The sequence below is a fragment of the Nannospalax galili genome, unplaced genomic scaffold (assembly GCF_000622305.1).
Source record: "Nannospalax galili isolate Female #2095 unplaced genomic scaffold, S.galili_v1.0 scaffold257, whole genome shotgun sequence".
Classification (NCBI taxonomy): Eukaryota; Metazoa; Chordata; class Mammalia; order Rodentia; family Spalacidae; genus Nannospalax; species Nannospalax galili.
The window spans coordinates 1,840,274-1,848,956 of record NW_008340854.1 but is presented as its reverse complement, the minus strand read 5'-3'; the positions used below and the strand labels follow the sequence as shown (position 1 = coordinate 1,848,956).

At 38.0% G+C, this 8,683-nt stretch overlaps 1 pseudogene; it reads left to right on the top strand.

Annotated features, from left to right (window-relative positions):
* LOC115070829 overlaps window positions 1–3,332 on the top strand; it is a 5,538-nt pseudogene extending 2,206 nt beyond the window's left edge.
* Window positions 3,333–8,683: the final 5,351 nt, after the last annotated feature.

The window sequence follows — 8,683 nt, the reverse complement described above, 5'->3', positions numbered from 1 at the left end:
TTTCTTTCTTTCTTTCTTTCTTTCTTTCTTTCTTTCTTTCTTTCTTTCTTTCCTTTCTTTCTTCTTTTCAGATAGGGTCTGACTAAATAGCCCAGGCTGGCCTGCAACTTATTATGTAGCTCAGACAGCGATCAAACTTGTGAGTGTTCATCCTGTCTCAGCCTCCCAATTGTTAAGATTACAGGTATGAGTGACCACATCTGGCCCAAGACAGGGATATTTCTCTGTAAGGTCCTTGTCTAGCTTTGAGATCTAGCAGAAGAGCTTGAAACTTTGCTATCACTACTTCATGAAGAAAGCAGAGTTACTGTAATGCCTTGCAGAAAAAGGAAGATTGGATTATATTACTGGAGTCCATAGTTTATCTGGGACAAGACCTGAGAGAAAGCTAATGTTGATAATAAAATACTTTTGCTATATTGAATTTAGAAAATGAAAAGATAATTTACGTTGCTTCAAGGCAACAGAAATAATCAGATATAAGCAATATAGTGATGGGTTATCCATCACAACTGGAAAAGAACTGGAACGTTATTTAGAAATGGAACTTTAACAACTTTAAAGAGATTAGAATACAGTGATATAAAGTGGGAAAGTGGATAACATAACAGGAAAGATTAAATGGGTTGGGGTATGGGTGGTTAGGGTAGAGAAGGGAGTATGGGAATTGTTGACTCACACTAAAGGTCTTTTGAAAAACTATATAGAAACCCACTAGTGTCAAAATTCTCTAAAATATATACTATATAAGGGTGATAATAACCCCCAAACAAAAGCAAAGCAAAGCAAGACAAAACAAGAGACAAAAAAATTAGAAAATACTTGAGTATTTTTAAAGTGAAAACAATAAATACTGCTGCATGAGACTTTTGTTTTAATCATTTAAATATGCATCCAGGACACGATAGGCAATTTGTTTCTTTAAGTTTTAGCCGGATGTTTGACAATAACCGTAGTAGAATAATGACCTAGGTGAAAACGAGACAGCTTGTCTTGTTTACGAGTGTTCACCACATCTAGAAGAATGCTGCTACAGTGATATTGCTTCATTAAATTATGTCAATGAATGGGAACAAAAATGATGACCAGGAAGGTGTAGACTGAACTCACTAATTTAGCTAACAGTTGTTGAGGAATGACAGCATCAAGCACCACGAGGGTTTGTGGCTACTGAGAGTTGTTGTTGTTTTTGTTTTTTGGTCTTGTTTCTGAGACAGGGTCTTCCTGTAGCTCAGCTGGCCTGGAACCTGCTATGTAGATGAGGCTGGTCTTGATCTCACAAAGATTTGCCTGCGTCTGCCTCCCAATTGATGGGATTAAAGGTATGCACCTAGCCTTAAAACTCTCCTTACTGTATACTTTCTTGGGAATCTTTCCTATGTTTTTCTTGTGTGGGAAGTATCCTTACACTTGGTATAATTAATGTTTAATGGTTGATTAATGCATGAAGTAAGTAGTTAGCCTGAGGAAGAACCCTTAGTGTAATTCTTCAATAACTGCCTAACATTGCCTTGCAAAGAGCTGCAAGCATTGCAGAGAATTTAACACTACATTTTTTTGTGTGTGACTATTTTGTGCTTAACTGACTTTTCCTAGCCCCATTTTCTTACATATTAAAATCCAAATTCCTATGTACGTGCCACAGGGAGGAGGTCTGGGTATGCTAGTGGAGATGTCATCACTGCTCTGTAATTCCTAGTCATTACACATCCATGAGTTCACTTATCCTGTTGTTGGATGAATTGTCCTTGGAGTCAGATAGATGGCCAGCTTTCTGAGCTCAGCTGTGGCTACTTGCAAAGATCATCACAGCTGGGCTTGCCAACTGTTGACACCCCTGCATAGAAAGAGGGACAGGGAGAGTCACAAGGAACCACAAATGAACATTCAGTCATAGCCTCAAACCCATGATGTGCAATTCAGCCTTAATTGCATATGGCTTGGAGGAAAGGTTAGAGTTTATAGGTTGGGGAAGACTAAAACAGGGGGGCTCCATTTATATGGTTGTGGGGAAGCCATCATCCATGCTGGGTGAAGACTTTCCAGTATAGCCTTAGTGGTTGGAACATGCAACATTTCTTATAACTACCCCCTTACTTACTGCTCTGTTAGTAAGCCCAATAGAGTCATTGGTTCTCTGGAGTGTACTTTAGTAAAATTGTACCTCAGATTGTCAATGGCACCTTGGGAGAAGGGTTGGACTTTGTTTACATACCCCCACAAACAATTTTAGCAACACCTGCAGAAACATTATTTTAAATGGTGAGAAGAAAGTCAAACATATTGTTGACATATTTTCTTACATTTGCTTTGGCTGTTTGTATGTGTAGAATATTTCATTGATTGTTAATAGTTCACTGGCATCAATGAGCAACCTTTCTACCCCTAAGTATCAGTGACTGACTTTAGAGAGAACCAGGGAAAGGGGAAACAACAATATGTCATCCTTTCCAGTTAAAGAACTTTTACATATATTGTCTCACTGGATCTGAAATCCTCAAATGTGCAAATGTCCAAAGTCCAATGGAGAGACACTACTAGGGTTTTTGTTTTGCTTTGTGCTAATTAATTTTTTTAGAAACATAAGTTTTCTAAACTTGAATTTAAAGAAATTGTGACTGTGATCCTAGCCATTGAATAAAGTATTAATTTTCATAATAAATTCTGTCTTATAGTACCTACAATGTGGGAGTCTTGGAATAATCCAGAATGGGACTCTGATCTTTGCTGAGAAGGATAATGGAGAACCAGGCAGTCATGTGGCTCCTAAGGATGGACTGAGGCTGGGGTTTGGTGTCAAAGCCTTGCATGGGAAATCACAGGTTTCAACACCATGAGTTGGCAAAATGCTCAGTGCTCCACCAGCCTTATCTAAAACTGGAACAAAAGGTTTGTGAACTGTCAACAGAACTACAGAAATGCCACTGAAGACTAATAGACTCCTCAAGCAAAAACAACCAACTTTCACTGCCACAGCAAAAGGCTCTGGTTCCTCTTCTGATGATGACCATCCAGAAAGAGAACGTCCTCTACATTTTGAGAGTTTTGATTTACATGAACAGTACCAGGTTTCATGCCTCCCTCTGAGTGGAGTACCCCTCATGAGCCTAAAGGAGGAGAGAGGACTTGAGAAGTCACTTCATCTGGTCCCCCCTTCGCCTATGAAGGCATCCTTTCCATCATGATAACTGAATCCCTTGCAGTCCGCGCCCCCCTCCGCCGCCGCCAGCATTCTCTCAACGCTGGATGTTGAATTGTTTTCTTGCTATGACACAGATATTTACTCCCTTATAGGTTGTGTATACTATATTATTAAAGCATTTTGTGTATGAAAAGCACGTACAGTGTTCAAATCTCATTGCGTTAACAATAAAATTTTGTGTTTCATGCCAAGTGTCATGCTCTTGATTGACTTCCTTTAGATGATCTTGTCATAAATGGAATCATAGGCCTCTTAGCACACAGGCATTCTGCCTTTGAGTGAGTGGACAGAAGCAAAGGAAGAAGGTGATAGAATCATGAAGCATGTTTGAGACCAAGCCTTGGAATGAATGCATTCCTTCTGTCCTAAATCAACAGATGGGGAAATAAAGCCCACTGGACTGTATAGTACAAAAATGAACTGATACAGTGATTAGGGAGCATCATTTTCCTGAAAATATGAAGCAGGGTTTAATTCAAAGACAAATACAAGATAGTCTTATGGAACCTATGGATTTCTTCAAAAACTGGAGGCAAATATCAAGTGCTGCTATGTTCTAAGCATTGTGCTTGGGTGCTAAGAATGCAACGACATCTTTTCAAAGATCCTCAAACAAGGAAAAACTGGGGCCAAGGAAAGATCAACTGTTTCCTCTGTGAACTGGAATATTCCACAGACATTCTTGCTGTACAAGACACAGATTTAAAGTGAGGTTAGAGAGTGCCAGTAGCCAGAGAAGGAAGTGAGGACTGATGAGGGATGGCATGGCTTTAGGCAACAGACAGAAAGAGCTGACTATTCCCAGCAAGGCTGAGCTCTGAGGTCAATCTTCACAAGAGGTACCATTACTGATGAGGCACTCAGGAGTTTCCGTTTTCTGATACTGGACAGAAATGGCATGATGAGATCTGCCTTCAATTTCAGTTAAAAAAAAAAAAAAAAAAAAAAAGAACTACTTCTGTAGACTTGGGAAGCAAAAGGAAAACAAATTGACATTGTTTTCTATTTTCCCTCTATGAAGTTCTACTCTTTCAATGTGGTACACTTTGTGCTATGTACAGAGACTGGGATTCAAAACAAAATCTTTTAGAGAGGCTTTACACTTAACAGTGTAAAGGTTGAAAGCTAGCTAGATGGATGGATGGATCAAACAGATAAGCCAAAAGATAAAACGTCCAAAGGCACTTTCGTTTTTCAGCTATAAAATAACTAATGTTGGAAGGAGTGTGGTCAGCCTTATGGATGACAGTAGATTTTTGGTTTTCTGGGGGAGACCCACATAAGAGTAACCAAAAAGAAATCTCATCCTGGGAAGAAATTTTGTGGGAGGATGAGAATAGATAACTCCTGAGGTTAAGGGAAAGATGTGGAGTTCTTTGTCAAGTACAATAGAGCAAGTCTTGCATGGTAGCAAAGAGGATCAGATGAGTTGGATTGCTCTAGAGGGCTTAGTATAAGGCCACTGCCTTCTACTTCATCTAACCTTATGTTATAATGTACAGCTCAATAAGCCTCACTAAAAAGTAATTTTGCTTCAAAGGCCAAATGGCCTAGGGGAGTCTTTGTTTCTGTAATTGGAAAGCTATATAAGAATTGAAGGTTTTCTGGGTGAGCTATCATCTGCATCAACAAAATTCAATACTCCACTGGAAGTGAAAGATGTACTTGATTATTAGACATCTACTTTATACAGAGGAACATGTTTGCAACAGGCATAAACAGCAAGCTTGCAGGATTTTATTTGCTGAATCTGAATAGATCGGTGCAAACCCCATTATTTATGGTAATAGATTCACCATGGTGGTTGCAGGATATTGCTTCCTGATGTGGAAGAAGAACAAAGATTGTTTTCTCTATATAAATTGTTTAAATTGACTCTTCAGAGTTCTAAATACTAGAATTATAAGAATCTCATGCCTTATATAGCTGAGTATTTTGAGGTGTTTGAATGGATGATCTTATTTGTAACTTCAAGCTTAGCTCTTTTATCTCAGGAGGTAAGAGAAAACTGTATCTGATATTCAAAAATATTAAATATCCACAGCTGGGTGTCTTATGAAGAAGTTATACCAGATTTCATACTCTGGGAACCTGTCTGTTTCCTCAATTAGCGTTCATTTTTCTATAAGATCCATTTCTTGAATCCTTTGTATGCAGTGCTGATTTAAATCTGAATGATTTATAAACATGGTCATGAATCTAAGTCCTCCAGAGAGAAGAGGACACTACAGACTGTGTGAGGAATGCCACTGTTGTGAAGATGCCATACTTATTTGTGGAGAATAAATATTGACAGTTTAATATACCTGAATTAAAAATTTGGGGCATTGAAATAAATATTTTTACTTTTATTCAGTGTCAAAATAAGTAGAAAAATCAGTAATTAACCCCTAAAATTGTACCTCTGTTTATCTATTGGACAATTACAATGTTTGCACCTACAGGGTACTAAGTAATTAATTCCATGACTCTTAGAATCCTTATAAACTTCTGAAGACCTATAGCATCAGTATTTTTAATATAGTCATTAAATTCTTAATATCCCATTGGATGGCCCCATACATATGCCCATGTGGGCAGCACTAATTGGACTCAGGGGATTCTTCAAAACAATAAAAAAGGAGAACATAAAATTGGGAGGGAGATAGTGTGGGGGGCACTAGGAAGAGTTGGAAGGACATAGTGGTGAATTGATATGATCAAAATACACTACATAATTTTATGAAAAAATTTAAATGTATTATTTAAAAACAAATATAAATAAATCCTTAAGCCTTGTCTATGGTTGGGATAGACCTGCTTAAAAAATGCTTGGTGAATTTATTTTCAACATTTTTCTTTTGCTGCCCTTTCTGTTTACTACTGCTACTCCTCCCGAGGAAACTTTGACACCTTCAGTATGCCATAATACGTGTGATAAATGGAACCTATTTTTTATGCAAAAGGAATCATTCTCTGTTGTAGAATTTGCAACTTTTTTCTAAACCAAAGAAAGCATTAGCACCCTGAAGAGAAAAGAAACCAAACAAACTCTTGATTCTAAGAAAATATAATCATCTCTTACCCTGAAGCTGCCCTGAAGTTAAAAACATTCAACTTTCATCCTTATCAGAAAACTCTGATTTGCTCATTGAAACTCAAAAAGTACTGAGTTTCTTTTTACAACTGAATTCCCAAGCTACTTCACCTTTCCTTTTTATATTTTAATTTTATGTTTATGAGTGTATTGCCTGCATGTATGTAAGTGCATCCATATTGTGCAATGCCCATGGAAGTCAGAAGAGGGCATCGGATTCCTTATAGAACTGGAGTTATGGATAGTTGTTAGGATTTGAACAACCTGGGTTCTCTGCAAGAGCAGCCACTGCTTTTAAACGCCGAGCCATCTCTTCAGCCCCTACTTCACCTTTCCTTTGTCTGAAGGCATTTATTGCTTTCTATCATTAAGAGCATATATCTTAGATCCCTCCTCCCCTAAAAGACTAAATATTAATAGATGTAACATGTTTGCCACAGAACGCTTCTGCTCTGTGTTGAATCGCCAAAAGCATGCACTCCATGAATTTCTTCCTGGTTGACGATGACACATAAGGTAGCTCTGAGGGAGCAAAATGTCTGTAATTTTTTTTCCCTTGGGCACTGTGACAGATAAACACAGTCCTGATGATAATTCACATGGTAATGCTACTTTAGGGACCAATCCAAAGAAAGATTAAAGAAAAGAAAGCACTTAGGTGGCATAATTAGCTATCTAGTCCTCTTTTATAAATTATAAAAATGTGTTAAAATGCCTATAAGAAGACTTGCTTTTATCTTTTATTTAAAAGTAAGATTTGAATTGTGATCTGAGATCTAACATATTTTTAAATCTCCTTCTGAGCAAAATGCCCATTAAAAGCCATGTTTGGAAGAAGAAAGCAGCAACAAAAAACTTACCACTGTTTTGTTTGTAGATGATGGATGCCAATATTTTGACCTTTTGTACAAGAATTCTTTTTTTAAAACATATATTTTATCGACCAAAAATATATTATATTTATAATTTCTACTTTATGTGTATTCATGTATTGCCTGAATGTATGTAAGTGCACCCATGCCATGCAACACCCTCGGAAGACAGACGAGGGCGTTGGGTCCCTTGGAACTGGAGTTATGCATGGTTATTACTTGCCATAGGGGTTCTGGGATTCAAAGCCAGGTCTTCTTCAAGAACAGCCAGTGTTCTTAACTGCTGAGCTGTTGGTCCAGCCCTGGGCTTCAAGAATTCTTAAGCCTCGCTAGATTTCCAGTTTCTTTGCTGGCTCCTGTGTCAGTTTGAAGATGTGAGCACTCAGATTTCTGCTCCAGTCAGCTCCTGCCATTATGCCTTCTTGAACATTATGGACTCTCCCTCCAGAAACATAGGTCAAATAAATTCTTCCTTTTATTAGTTGCTTTGGTCTTGGTGTTTTATCATGCAGCAGAAAAGTAAACAATACATAGTGAAAAAATAAAAAGTGTATAGCGAAAAAAGAAAAATATGGAAGACCAACCTTGAGTTTCTTGAGTGTCGAATGGAACTGTCTGTATCACTTTCTCTGTAGTCCTGCTACAAACATCTAGTTTTGACCCAATCAGGAGTAAAGCAAAACTGTGTTGTCTTGAGTGTCCCTGTGGGGTTTATCACCTCAAAAGACAGCACCCTGAGTAGCTGCTAATGCCCTGAAAGGACAGTGCAGAATATGGAGGAGACCATGATCCCTGGGTTGGGGATGGCAGATGTCCAGGATACAGAGTGAATCCCACACTGGGTTGTGGTGGGCGAATGATAGCATCTGGTGGACCCTGACTTTGAGATTACTGTGTGAAACATCTTCTATGCACTTGAAGGAATGTGTAAGAATTTTCTCTAAAACTCGGAGGTTCATGGTGGTGTACAGAGGCACTCAGCAAAGGAACAGAATTTTTTGTGCTAATGTACTTGCTCTGAGAATTTTCAGTGACATAAAAAATCTTCCAAGTTTGTTGAAGGCAAACTACTTATTCTTGGAACTCAATTTTAAGAAGAATATTTTATAATAAAGTTTTAAAAGGCAAGTGACATAATGCTTTAATTGAATCTGTAATACAAACCAAACAGTATTTTCATTAAGCGTATTTTGTCTAAAGTTATATTTATCAAATAACTTGATTTACTTTTCCTCAGATTTGGAAAACTAGCATCAATTTTATGCATTCCTCAGTCTCAAATAACTGAATGCACTGGCCCCTTTCCTTTGTGGGGATGAACAAGGATGCACCAAGATTCTGAGTTGCCTGTGGCAGCTGTGGCTCTGCTGCTTGGAGATTGATACATCAACATGTAATAGATGAACTCTGGATTCCCTTGTAATCTCCAAGTATTGCTACTTTCCTACCTTTACAGTGTTGACTTGGTGACTAGAACAGGTTTCTGCCTTGGTTTATCTCTTAAGTATTTCTGTTCCTTGAATGGCTAGAGTT